The sequence below is a fragment of the Capricornis sumatraensis genome, chromosome 1, assembly GCF_032405125.1.
Source record: "Capricornis sumatraensis isolate serow.1 chromosome 1, serow.2, whole genome shotgun sequence".
NCBI classification, from domain to species: Eukaryota; Metazoa; Chordata; class Mammalia; order Artiodactyla; family Bovidae; genus Capricornis; species Capricornis sumatraensis.
In genome coordinates this window covers 126,109,000-126,123,052 of record NC_091069.1, presented here as the reverse complement: position 1 = coordinate 126,123,052, position 14,053 = coordinate 126,109,000, and the positions used below count along the sequence as shown (strand labels likewise).

General features: G+C 40.9%; 1 pseudogene; it reads left to right on the top strand.

Annotated features, from left to right (window-relative positions):
- The first annotated feature begins 9,179 nt into the window (after positions 1 to 9,179).
- Positions 9,180 to 11,100, top strand: LOC138075898 (tubulin alpha-1A chain-like; annotated as a pseudogene).
- The last annotated feature ends 2,953 nt before the right edge of the window (positions 11,101 to 14,053 follow it).

The window sequence follows — 14,053 nt, the reverse complement described above, 5'->3', positions numbered from 1 at the left end:
ATCATTCCTTCCAAAGAACACCCAGGGCTGATCTTTAAAATGGACTGGTTGGATCTCCTTGCAGTCCAAGGGACTCTCAAGAGTCTTCTCCAACACCACAGTTCAAAAGCATCAATTCTTCAGTGCTCAGCTTTCTTCACAGTCCAACTCTCGCATCCATACATGACCACTCGAAAAAAACCATAGCTTTGACTAAATGGACCTTTGTTGGCAAAGTAATGTTAACTTGAGGAACTTACATTAACTCAAAACAGTAGAGCAATTCTTTCTGCTACAACGTTTTCTTCATGACATGCTTCTAGGATTCCATTTCCTGATGTTGTTCATTTCCTCCTTCAAAGAGGCCTTTCTGAGTTTCACTCATTCTCCTGCTTCATGGCTTGATGCAGGTAGACACTGCTTTCCTTCCCCTTTGCTTTCTGAGCCAGATATTTAGTTTCCTAATACACACCTCTAGATCTGGCCTTCTGGAATATTTGCTAGTGAGAAACATAAATTTAATGACTTTTGAGTTTGTCAAAAGCATCTATTATCTAAGCAAATCTTTTGCATTTTTATTTCCCCTACTTCGATAACTCTACCTAAAATTCATCCTCTCATCTGCCTAACATTTATCACAGACCTCTGATCTCATCAGAAAGCAAGGAGAGGAAGTAGTGAGATGTGCCTTCTGTCTGGCGACATCAGTGCAATATACCCTCTATAATCTTGCCTCTCTTCCAGTACTGGAAATCTTGGGTCACATTCCTTTTTATTTGTCCCAACTTTGAGTAGTTGGGCTGACAAACAGAGAAAGAAATTTATTGGAAGAATATCAGGTTTCCCACATTCTCAGGAAGACTGGAGATCTATGTGCAGAATGAGAAAAAAAGGCGGTGAGAGGCTATATCACTGAAACCACAGCCAAAATCATACCACAGAACCGGTTCAGCAAAAAGACAACCACAGATCAGGACTTCAGATACCAAAACCAAACAGATCAAACACAAAAACAAAAAAATGTCCCCTGCATCTTGATTGTGGTACTCTACCTTATGGAATACCTACTTGACCACGTTTCTACATGCAGTAGTATAATTGGTCTCCTTATTTCTCTTTTAATCTTCCATCAGCTAGTACTGTAGTTCCCAAACTAGGACCTGAGGTAATCTAGGGGACCCAACAAGATATTTTAAATTTTCAAGGACAGCATAGCAGCGTCTGTCAGGTACTACTACCCTTGAAGTGATTCACATTCTCATTAGATCATGCTACACTCCTTTCAAAGACATTTCTTTCTTTGCAAAGCTGGGCTTTCCATGATTGCTGCAATAAAAAGCAAGGACCACATGAAAATCAATGGGTAACAGGAAATGAGAGTGCAGTGCCCAAACATTCCAAGGTTAGCGAAGTTGGACTGTGCCCAGTAGGCACACATCCTGTTAGTAACTGTGTCTATTCAAGATGAAACTAAACACTTTTTCTTTAGGTATATATATATATATGCTTTATAAAGGGCTTCCCTGGTGGCTCAAATAAATGGTAAAGAATCCACCTGGAGAGGGTGTGGAGAAAAGGGAACCCTCCTACACTGTTGGTGGGAATGCAAACTAGTACAGCCACTATGGAGAACAGTGTGGAGATTCCTTTAAAAATTGCAAATAGAACTGCTTTATGACCCAGCTATCCCACTGCTGGGTATACACACCAAGGAAACTAGAATTGAAAGAGACACATGTACCCCAATGTTCATCACAGCACTGTTTATAGTAGCCAGGACATGGAAACAACCTAGATGTCCATCAGCAGATGAATGGATAAGAAAGCTGTGGTACGTATACACAATGGAGTATTACTCAGCCGTTTAAAAAAATACATTTGAATCAGTTCTGATGAGTTGGATGAAACTGGAGCCTATTATACAGAGTGAAGTAAGCCAGAAAGAAAAACACCAATACAGTATACTAACACATATATATGGAATTTAGAAAGATGGCAATGATGATCCTGTATGCAAGACAACAAAAAAAGACACAGATGTGTATAATGGACTTTTGGACTCAGAGGGAGAGGGAGAGGGTGGGATGATTTGGGAGAATGGCATTGAAACATGTATACTATCATGTAAGAATTGAATCGCCAGTCTATGTCCGACGCAGGACACAGCATGCTTGGGGCTGGTGCACGGGGATGACCCAGAGAGATGTTATGGGGAGGGAGGTGGGAGGGGGGTTCATGTTTGGGATCGCATGTACACCCGTGGTGGATTCAAGTCAATGTATGGCAAAACCAATGCAGTATTGTAAAGTAAAATAAAGTATAAATAAAAATTTTAAGAAAAAAATTAAAAAAAAAAAAAAGAATCCACCTGCAATGCAGGAGCCCTGCATTCAATCCCTGGGTTGGGAGGATCCCCTGGAGAAGGGAATGGCAACCCACTTCAGTATTCTTGCCTAGAGAATTCCATGGACAGAGGAGCCTGGCAGGCCCCAGTCCATGGGGTCACAAAGAATGACTGAGTGACTTTCACTTTCACTTTCATGCTTTATAAATGGCTACTTGGTTGTTAAAACATGAAAACTTACTAAGGTGTTTAAACCTAACAATTTAACAAATGGAACTGTTAGGTATTTCTTTTGGCCCAGGTAGGTTGTGGGAAAAAATTATTGAGACACTAATGGTACCATGAACCAAAACAATTTAAGAAACTCTAAACTAGTGCAATGTTTATTGGTTAAAAAACTAAATGCTTTTGGGGACTTCCCTGATGGTACAGAGGTTAAGAATCTACCCTGCAATACAGGGGACACAATTTCAATCCCTGGTCAGGGAACTAAGCTCCCATGTGCCACAAAGCTCAGTTTAAAAAAAAAAAAAAAAAGAATTAGTAGTCAAAAAACTCCAAGCAAACAAAAGTACAAGACAAGACTGGACAGCTTCACAGGGCAATTCTATCAAACATATAAAGAAGAACTAATGCCCATCTTTCTCAAACTATTCCAAAAAACTGAAAAGGAGGGAACACTCCCAAATTTATTATTTGATGTCATATTACCCTAATACCAAAACCAGACAAAGATACTATTTGAAAGAAAATCACAAGCCAACATCTCTGGGGAATCTAAATGCAAAAATAATCAGCAAACTGAATTCAACAGTACATAAAAATGATCACACTCCTTGATCAAGTGGGATTTATTCTAGGGATGCAATATCTGCAAATCAATCAACGGAACACACCATATTAACAAAAGAATGGATAAAAATCACATGATCATCTCACTCAGACATGTCCAACTCTTTGTGACCCCACGGACTGTAGCCTGCCAGGATCCTCTGTCCACGGAATTCTCCAGGGAAGAATACTGAAGTGGGTAGCTGTTCCCTTCTCCTGGGGATCTTCCTGACCCAGGGGTCAAAACTGAGTTTTATACACTGCAGGAAGATTCTTTACTTTCTGAACCATGATCATCTCAAAAGATTCAGAAAAGGCATTTGACAAAATTCAACATCCACTTATGACATAAACGGTCATTGAAAGTCCTAGAGAGGGAATATATCTCAACATAATAAAGGCCATATATGAGAAACCTACAGTTAACACCACACGTGATGATGAAAAGTTGAAAGCTTTTCCTCTAAACTCAAGAGCAAGACAAGGATGCCCAATTTTGACACTTCCATTTAACATAGTATTGAAAGTCCTACCCATAGCAATCAGACCAGAAAAAGAAATAAAAGCATCCAAACTGGAAAAGAGGAAGTAAAACTGTTTCTATTTGGAGATGAAAGTGAAAGTGAGAGAGTGAGTCCCTCAATTGTGTCCGACTCTTTGTAACCCCATAGATTGTAGCCTGCCAGGTTCCTCTGTCCATAGAATTTCCCAGGCAAGAATACTGTAGTGGGTTGCCATTCCCTTCTCCAGGGGATCGTCCCGACCAAGGGATCAAACCCAAGTCTCCTGCATTGCAGGCAGATTCCTTACTGTCTGAGCCACCAGGGACCTACAATTCATTTGTAGATGACCTGACATTATATGTAGAAAACCCTAAAGTATCCACCAAAAAAAACTATTAGAACTAATGGTTTTTCCAGTGGTCATGTATGGATGTGAGATTTGGACTGTGAAGAAAGCTGAGCACCGAAGAATTGATGCTTTTGAACTGTGGTGTTGGAGAAGACTCTTGAGAGTCCCTTGAACTGCAAGGAGATCCAACCAGTCCATTCTGAAGGAGATCAGCCCTGGGATTTCTTTGGAGGGAATGATGCTGAAGCTGAAATTACAGTACTTTGGCCACCTCATGGGAAGAGTTGACTCATTGGAAGACTCTGATGCTGGGAGGGATTGGGGGCAGGAGGAAAAGGGGATGACAGAGGATGAGATGACTGGATAGCATCACTGACTCGGTGGACATGAGTCTGAGTGAACTCTGGGAGTTGGTGATGGACAGGGAGGCCTGGAGTGCTGTGATTCATGGGGTCGCAAAGAGTCAGACACAATTGAGCAACTGAACTGAACTGAAGTCAGTAAAGTTGCAGGATATAAGATTAATATACAGTGGATATTTATTATTTTAAGTTTAAATTTTGGAGTAAGACATATGCAGTAATAGATAAGTAATACAGAGACTAAAAGAGATATGACAATTAAATGCAATGTATGATCCTATATTGGATATTGAAGGCAAGGGAGGACGCTTTAAAGAACATTATTGAATCAGTTCAGTTCAGTTCAGTCACTCAGTCATGTCCGACTCTTTGTGACCCCATGAACCACAGCAAGCCGGGCCTCCCTGTCCATCACCAGCTCCCAGAGTTCACCCACACCCATGTCCATTGAGTCGGTGATGCCATCCAACCATCTCATCCTCTGTCATCCCCTTCTCCTCCTGCCCTCAATCTTTCCCAGCATCAGGGTCTTTTCCAATGAGTCAGCTCTTCATATCAAGTGGCCAAAGTATTGGAGTTTCAGCTTCAACATCATTCCTACCAATAAACACCCAGGACTGATCTCCTTTAGGATGGACTGGTTGGATCTCCTTGCAGTCCAAGGGACTCTCAAGAGTCTTCTCCAACACCACAGTTCAAAAGCATCAATTCTTCAGCACTCAGCTTTCTTTATAGTTCAACTCTCACATCCATACATGACTACTGGAAAAACCATAGCCTTGACTAGATGGACCTTTGTTGGCAAAGTAATAATGTCTCTGCTTTTGAATATGCTATCTAGGTTGGTCATAACTTTCCTTCCAAGGAGTAAGCATCTTTTAATTTCATGACTGCAGTTACCATCTGCAGTGATTTTGGAGCACAAGAAAATAAAGTCAGCCACTGTTTCCCCATCTATTTCCCATGAAGTGATGGGACCAGATGCCATGATCTTCGTTTTCTGAATGTTGAGCTTTAAGCCAACTTTTTCATTCTCCTCTTTCACTTTCATCAAGAGGCTCTTTCTTCACTTTCTGCCATAAGGGTTGGTGTCATCTGCATATATGAGGTTATTGATATTTCTCCCGGCAATCTTGATTCCAGCTTGTGCTTCCTCCAGCCCAGCATTTCTCGTGATGTACTCTGAATATAAGTTAAATAAGCAGGGTGACAATATAGAGCCTTGATGTACTCCTTTTCCTATTTGGGACCAGTCTATTTTTCCACATTCAGTTCTAACTGTTGCTTCCTGTCCTGCATACAAGTTTCTAATTATTGAATAATTGGCAGAATTTGAATATTGACAGTATATTGGGTCATAGTACTAAACTTCTTGAATGTGATCATTGGACTGTGGTTATGTGAGGAAATGTCCTTATTAAGAAATGCATATTGAAATGTTCAGAAATAAAAGGATATGATATCTATAACTAACTTCTATTATTTAGGGAAAAATTAATAGTAATATATGTTATAAATGTTGCTCAGTCATGTCCAACTCTTTGTGACCCCATGAACTGCAGCATGCCAGGCTTTCTTGTCCATCACCAACTCCTGGAGCTTGCTCAAACTCAAGTCCATCAAGTCGGTAATGTCATCCAACCATCTCATTCTCTGTTGTCTCCTTCTCCTCCTGCCTTCAATCTTTCCCAGCACCAGGGTCTTTTCCAATGAGTCAGCTCTTCACATAAAGTGGCCAAAGTATTGGAGTTTCAGCTTCAACATCATTCCTTCCAATGAATATTCAGGACTGATTTCCTATAGGATTGACTGGTTTGATCTCCTTGCAATCCAAGGGACTCTGAGTGATAAGGTAAATGTGACAAATAGCAAATCTGGATTCAAGAGTTTTTTTGTAATTTTCTTATAATTCATCAGTAACTTTTAAATTATTTTTTAAAGGTTTTGTCCTAAAATGGTTAAATGGAGCAATTGGTCACATGCAGTTTGGCCTAAAATGTATTGTTTTCAGTATTTTAACACATTATTGATCAGAGATGTATTAACACCATAGGTGTTAGCTTCTGCAGAATTCCCTGGTCAATAATGTGTTAAAATGTAATAAGGCTTTTATTTTCTTTGATAAGAAATAGGAAGTGTTTTGATCATTTAATAATGATAACTTTTCCTACTTTGGGTGCTTTGAAAACCAAATAGTAGCATAAATATTTTGTGTATATTGCATTTTCAGGAAGGAATTAGATGTGGATAATTTAGATTAAAATACTACTTACAATTTTCTGTATTTAAGTCTTATACTTATCTTGAACTAGAATGATTTGGATCCAGTAAAGAGACTTGAAAGCAAACTGAAGAGTTAATGATCAACTCTAAAGCCTACCTGGTGCAAAATGTCAAAATTTAACTCTGGTAATCCTGATACTGGTTAACACTTCATGATGATCTGATTTGCCACCATACTCTTACTTGTTCCTGTGATTGTCCAGGGATATTTTCTAGTTAGAAAATTTTATATTACTTCAATTTTTACATTTTAATTCTTCACGTTTTAATGTAAGCTTCATGGAAACAATGTAGTCATTGTCCCCCACACCAGTCTCCGTCCCTTATTCCCCCTGTCACTCCACTTTTTCACTTTTACCTTCTTTGACCCTGTTACCCTTTCCCATTGTATCCTTCTCTACTTTTTTTTTAATTGAAAACTTTCTTCCTGGTTCTCCATACTAGCCTCACCTTAGTTTCAGCTTTCATCATCTCATGCTTAGATCACTGTAACCGTCTCAAAACTGGTCTTCTACCTCTAGGCTCTCCCAACAAATCCACACACTACAGAAGTATTTATTTTTAGAAATTCAAAATCTATATACTTGTCTACTATATCCAGTTTAAACTTTCCAGGATGATATTCAAGGTCCTCCAGGACTAGCAACAAATAACTCGTACTAGCACTTTAGTTAGCTCCCACAGTTTCCCAGCACAAAATCTCCTCCCCAGCCATCTAGGTTTGTGCTGTCATTTCCTTATCTCTAAGAGATCAAACCATGTTTTTTCCTCCTTAAATAACCTGAGAGAACTTTGTTTCTCTCTCCTTCCCAGTTATCCATCACTGACATATTTAGGACAAAGGTCAAGAAGTTTCCCTGGTGGCTCAGATGGTAAAGAATCCACTTGCAATGCGGGACACCTGAGTTCTATCCCTGGGTTGGGAAGATACCTTGAAGATACCATTTGACGTGTGGCCCAGGGCATCTTAAGTGTTTGCTCCTAAATAGAAGTAAACCTCTTGAGTGAAAGTTGCTCAGTCATGTCCAACTCTTTGCAACCCCATGGACTGTAGCCAGCCAGGCTCCTCTGTCTATGGGGATTCTCCAGGCAAGAATCCTGGAGTGGGTTGTTATGCCCTTCTTCAAGGCTCAGAGGTTAAAGCGTCTGCCTGGAATGAGGGAGACCTGGGTTCGCTCCCTGGGTTGAGAAGATCCTCTGGAGAAGGAAATGGCAACCCACTCCAGTACTCTTGCCTGGAGAATCCCATGGAGGGAGGAGCCTGGTAGGCTACAGTCCACGGGGTCACAAAGAGTCGGACACGACTGAGCAACTTCACTCACTTGTGAATGGTTGCATGAATTTGCAATGCTCTGGCTTCAGTCTTATACCGTCTAAGCAGGGCTATAGCCTGGAAGTACAGGAGTTAATAAATAATGAGGGATGGCAGTCAGTGGATAAATACCCCAGCCTCCCCATCCTTCACTGAACAATTCTGTTGTTCAGTCGCTAAGTCATATTCGCCTCTATGTGACCCCATGGACTGCTGAGCCACATTCTATGTGGTTCAATAGATAATCCTCAAAGTAAATAAGTCTCATGTTGCCACAGTGGTTTCTATCTGGGTAGCATACCCTTTATTGGCTTTCTCTTTTCCTTGTCTTACTCTTCATACTTCCTCACTCTGTTTCCTGGGATCAATAGCATCAGTTCCCAGGTAAATGCACTTGAACTAGCTATATCCAAGTCCTTACTTAGGCTCCACTTTTGCAGGACCCAAGACATAAAACAATATTCATTATTCTTCTATTGCTTTATTAATAAAATCCCATGTTTTAGCTGCACCCATGGCCACTTCGTTATAGGTTGCATTTTTCCACCATCTTTGCAACTAAATGAGTATATATGACTTGCTTACGAATGGGATACAAGTGAACTTATATGCCAAGCCTAGACATTAAAAGAAATACAGGTAAGCCTTTCTTTCTCCTTTTTCTGTTCCTGATGGCTGAGATGAAGATGTGATGGCAAGAGCTGCCACAGCCATGATGGACCCTGAGATAGAAGCCATCGTTTAAGGACGGACTGATCTGCTCATCCCACTCTGTGTATTACTTCACTGTTAGCTGATACAGGAGAGAAAAACAAACTTCTCTCTTCTTAAGCCATGATATTATAGAGATCTCTGTTTTAAAGTGGCTTAGACAATATAATTAGTTTGGACAAAGTCATACAGCTTTTAAGTAAGGGACTTCACAACTCAACTCTTAGCAAGCCATTCATTTGTTGTGGCTATGTAATATCTCTCTTATATGTCTACATGGTGGGGCAGTAAAAAGACTAAGTAATACTGCATTACCTATGACACGTTCCAGAAAAGACAATGTCCCTCCCTTTCTCCAGTGGAGAAGGGAAAGAATGATTCTGAGTCCCTTCAAGAATACAAAGCCAGATCTCTTACATCTACTGCCTCAGAGTTGCTCTGTAAGAAGCAACAACCTCCTTTTCTCCTCTCTGCCATCTAGCTGGGCAGCCATAAAACAGCAACTATGTATCAGTGCATCTTCATCCAGGCTGGCCAGGATGGTGTCCAGATCAGCATGGCTGGCTGGGAGCTTTGTTGGCTGGGAGCACTACTGCCTGGAACATGGCTCCCAGTCGGAGGGCCAGATGCCAAGTGAAAAGACCACTGGGGCAGGAGATGACTCCTTCATCATCTTCTTCAAAGAGACAAGTGCTGGGAGGCCTGTGCCTAGGGCAGTTTTGCAGACCTGGAACTCACAGTCATGGATGAAGTTCGCACAGACATGTACCACCAGCTCTTCCACCTTGAGCAGCTCATCACAGACAAGGAAGATGTTGCCTGTAAATATGCCCAACATTTTTTCAGTGCACCACTGGCAAGGTGACAGTTCGACCGTAAAGAAGACTGAGGGCCTAAGAACTGATGCTTTTGAACCGTGGTGTTGGAGAAGACTCATGAGCGTCCCTTGGACTGCAAGGAGATCAAACCAGTCAATCCTAAAGGAAATCAGTCCTGAATATTCATTGGAAGGAATGATGTTGAAGCTGAAACTCCAATACTTTGGCCACCTGATGTGAAGAACTGACTCATTGGAAAAGACCCTGATGCTGGGAATGATTGAAGGTAGGAGGAGAAGGGGACGACAAAGGACAAGATGGTTGGATGGCATCACTGACTCGATGGACATGAGTTTGAGCAAGCTCCAAGAGTTGGTGATGGACAGGGAGGCCTAATGTGCTACAGTCTATGGAGTCACAAAGAGTCAGACACGACTGAGCGACTGAACTGAACTGACTGGCAAGGGGATCACTAACCTCATCATGGACCAAATTCAGAAACTGACTGACTAGTCACAGGTCTTCAAGGCTTCTTGGTTCTCCACCACTTTGGTGGGAGAACTGGTTCTAGGTTCACTTCTTTGCTAATGGAATATCTGCTGATTATGGCAAGAAGTCCAAGCTGCAGTTCTCCATTTACTCAGTGACCCCAGGTTTCCATAGCTGCAGTTGAGCCCTACAACTCCATCATCACCACCCACACCCCCTAGAGCACTCTGATTGTGGTTTCATGGTAGACAATGAGGGCACCTATGACATCTGTCTTAGAAACCTTGATATTGAGTAACCAACATGTACTAACCTGAACAGATTGATAGGTCAAGTTTGTCCTCCATAACTGCTTCCCTAAGGTATGATGGAACCCTGAATGTTTGGCGTTTGTTTGTTTGTTTTTATTTTGGCCACTTTTGTACTGTAATCTTAATTCCCTGATCAGGGATGGAACCCATGCCCGCTGCCATGGAAGCACTGAGTCTTGACCACTGGACCTCCAGGGAAGTCCTAGAACCCTGAATGTTGATCTGACAGAATTCCAGGCCAACCTGGTGCCCTATCCATGCATCCACTTTCCTGGCCACATATGCCCCTGTCATTTCTGCTGAGAAAGCCCACCATGAAAGGCTCTCTGGAGCAGAGGTCACCAGTGCTTGCCTTGAGCCAGCTAACTAGATGGTGAAATGTGACCCCCACCATGGTAATTGCATGGCCCGCTGCCTGTTGTACTATGGCAATCTGGTTCCCAAAGACGTCAGTACTGCCACTGTCACCATTGAGACCATCCAGTTCTTGGAATGGTGCCCCACTGGTTTCAGAGTTGACATTAGCTACCAGCCTCACACTGTGACACCTGGCAGACACCTGGCCAAAGGACAGTGAGCTGTGTGCATGCTGAGCAACACCACAGCCATCGCTGAGGCCTGAGCTCACCTGGACCACAAGTTTGACCTGATGCCTGCCAAGCATGCCTTTGTTCACTGGTACATGGGTGAGGGCATGCAGGAGAGAGAGTTTTCTGAGGCCTGTGTGGACATGGCTGCGGACATGGAGATTGATGTGGATTCTGTTGAAGGAGAGGGAGAAGAAAAAGGAGGGAAATACTCAAGTTAAAAATGACACACAGGTATTGCTTTTACAGGGAAGTTGATTCTGTTTTAAATGTGGAAAAGCTGTGATCCAATCAGTTAATTTGCATGTAGCAGTGTATATCCTCATATACAATTATTGACCTATGCTTTAAAAAATTATACTTTGTTACAGACCCAAGTTATCCATTTTTTCTCTGATGGGTTTGGATAGAATGTTTCCTGTCTTAAATGAAAAATAATGTAAACAAAATGAAGAAGCTATGAAGCTATACAGAAAACTTAAATCTACTGTCATTATTACAATACCCAAGGCAAAATATTTACCCATAACATGGGCTGAACTGTGACCGACCCCCCCCCCAAAAGTTTATGTATTGAAGTCCTAACCTCCCACCAGTGTATCAGAATGTGACTATATTTAGAAATAAAATATTTAAAGTAACACTTAATTTTTTAAAAGGCCATTAAGGAGGGCCCTAACCCAATCTGACTAGTGTCTTTATAATAAGAGGAAATTTTAACACATGCAGACATCAAGGAGGTTCACACAGAGAAAAGACCATGGTAAGAGGCAGGGAGAGGGCAGCCATCTATCTGCAAGCCAAGGAAAAGGGCCTGAGAGGAAACCACACCATCACCTTGGTCCAAGACAACTTGATCTTGACCTTGATCTTAATCTCGGACTTCCAATCTCCAGACTATGAGAAATAAACATCTACTATTTAAGCCACCTAATCCCTGGATCAGGAAGGTCCCCTGGAGAAGGAAATGGCAACCTACTCCAATATCCTTGCCTGGGAAATCCCACAGACAGAGGAGCCTGGCAGACTATAGCCAATAGCATTGCAGAGTCGACATGACTGAGTAACTGAACGCTGACACTAATGGAGTCCATGGTACTTTGTTATAGCAGCCTTAGCAAAGTAATAAAATCATTTACCTTAAAAATAACAGAAGGACCTAGCATCTAATTCCACTGGATTTAAATAAGTAAATGAATAGTGATGGTGTCATACTGCTAGGCAACATCAAGAACAGTTTTCTCTATAACAAGCCATTCATTAAATAAACACATTTTAATTCTGCTTGACTAAGGGAGAAGAGTAGTGGCATGACCTAGCTTAGACATTTGTAACATTCAGAAAGAACACAAGGGCCTCTGTGAACCATTCTAACTTTGCTAAATGTAAAATGACATTGGTCTAGATTCATCTGAAATGATGAAGCAGCAGAATTCTGAACAACAAGCTGAGCAGCTGCATGAACTTCCAGAAGTGAAGAGTTTCATAAACATCATTAAAATTTTATCAAAAGCAGGCCACAAGATGTCAGAGGAAAATGAGGCTTTACAACTTTAAAACATATATATATATATATATATATATTCATGTTTGATTTTCAATAAACCAATTATTTCTATGGTTATAGGATGCTTCCTATCTTCTGATACGAAATACCTTAAACACAAAATGTCAAAAGCTGCACTTTTCCTGGAAATTACCCTCTGGCATATATTCAGTTTTGGGTGTTGGTGCTGTCATCCTCAGAGTCACTCAAGCCGGAATTTCATTTTTGTGTCAATCTTCTCTTTCATGTCTTTTTATAAAAGAGCATCCTGAGATAACATTTTAAAACTGTCACTTTAAAAAAAAAAAAACTGTCACTACTTGCAACTATTAATCTCTGTGAATCAAAATTATCTTGCCACTTTACAACAAACAAAATTCAGAAATAAAAAAATTGCAAGGCTGAGGCTAATATAAAACTATAAGACTCACTTCATACCTCTCCAGAAAGTCTCCCTGGACCACCAAGGTCCAGTGAGAAGGACTTTTTCATATGTCCCTTATTTGGGATATTTTTGAGGAGGGGGGATGGCTTTTTGTTTGGTTTTTTATTTATCTTCAACAGGCAAATTTATTTTTAAGGAAAGAATGTGACAAAAAATAGTTATTTTTTTAGAAAAAAAATACAGAAAAAGTGTTCATGAAGCTCTTCTAAAATATCTCTTCTATTTTAATTAAAAAACTTTAAATTCCTAGCTCATCATGAAGTTCTTTCAGTTTGGTTTTTAAAATTCTCTTAAAATCTTAGGATATAAAGAAACAATGAAAAAGTGACCATCAAAAGTAGAACAAAGTTAGAGTTTATAATGTAAATGAATTCAAGTATGTAATTTTTAAAAACTTACCAGAATAAGAAGGTTCAGAAGGAGAAAAACAAATATCACATATATGTGGATATATAAGCATGGATATAAATAACGAATATATGTGAAACCTAGAAAAATGCTACAGATGAACCTATTTGTAGGACACGAATAGATATAGAGACATAGAGAATGGACATATGGGCACAGGTGGGGAAGGAGTTCAGTTCAGTTCAGTCGCTCAGTTGTGTCCGACTCTTTGCGACTCCATGAATCGTAGCACGCCAGGCCTCCCTGTCCATCACCACTCCCAGAGTTCACTCAGACTCACGTCCATCAAGTCAGTGATGCCATCCAGCCATCTCATCCTCGGTCGTCCCTTTCTCCTCCTTCCCCCAATCCCTCCCAGCATCAGAGTCTTTTCCAATGAGTCAACTCTTCGCATGAGGTGGCCAAAGTACTGGAGCTTCAGCTTTAGCATCATTCCTTCCAAAGAAATCCCAGGGCTGATCTCCTTCAGAATGGACTGGTTGGATCTCCTTACAGTCCAAGGGACTCTCAAGAGTCTTCTCCAACACCACAGTTCAAAAGCATCAATTCTTCGGCGCTCAGCCTTCTTCACAGTCCAACTCTCACATCCATACATGACTACTGGAAAAGCCATAGCCTTGACTAGATGGACCTTAGTTGGCAAAGTAATGTCTCTGCTTTTGAATATGCTATGTAGGTTGGTCATAACTTTCCTTTCAAGGAGCAAGCGTCTTTTAATTTCATGGCTGCAGTCACCATCTGCAGTGATTTTGGAGCCCCCCAAAATTAAGTCTGA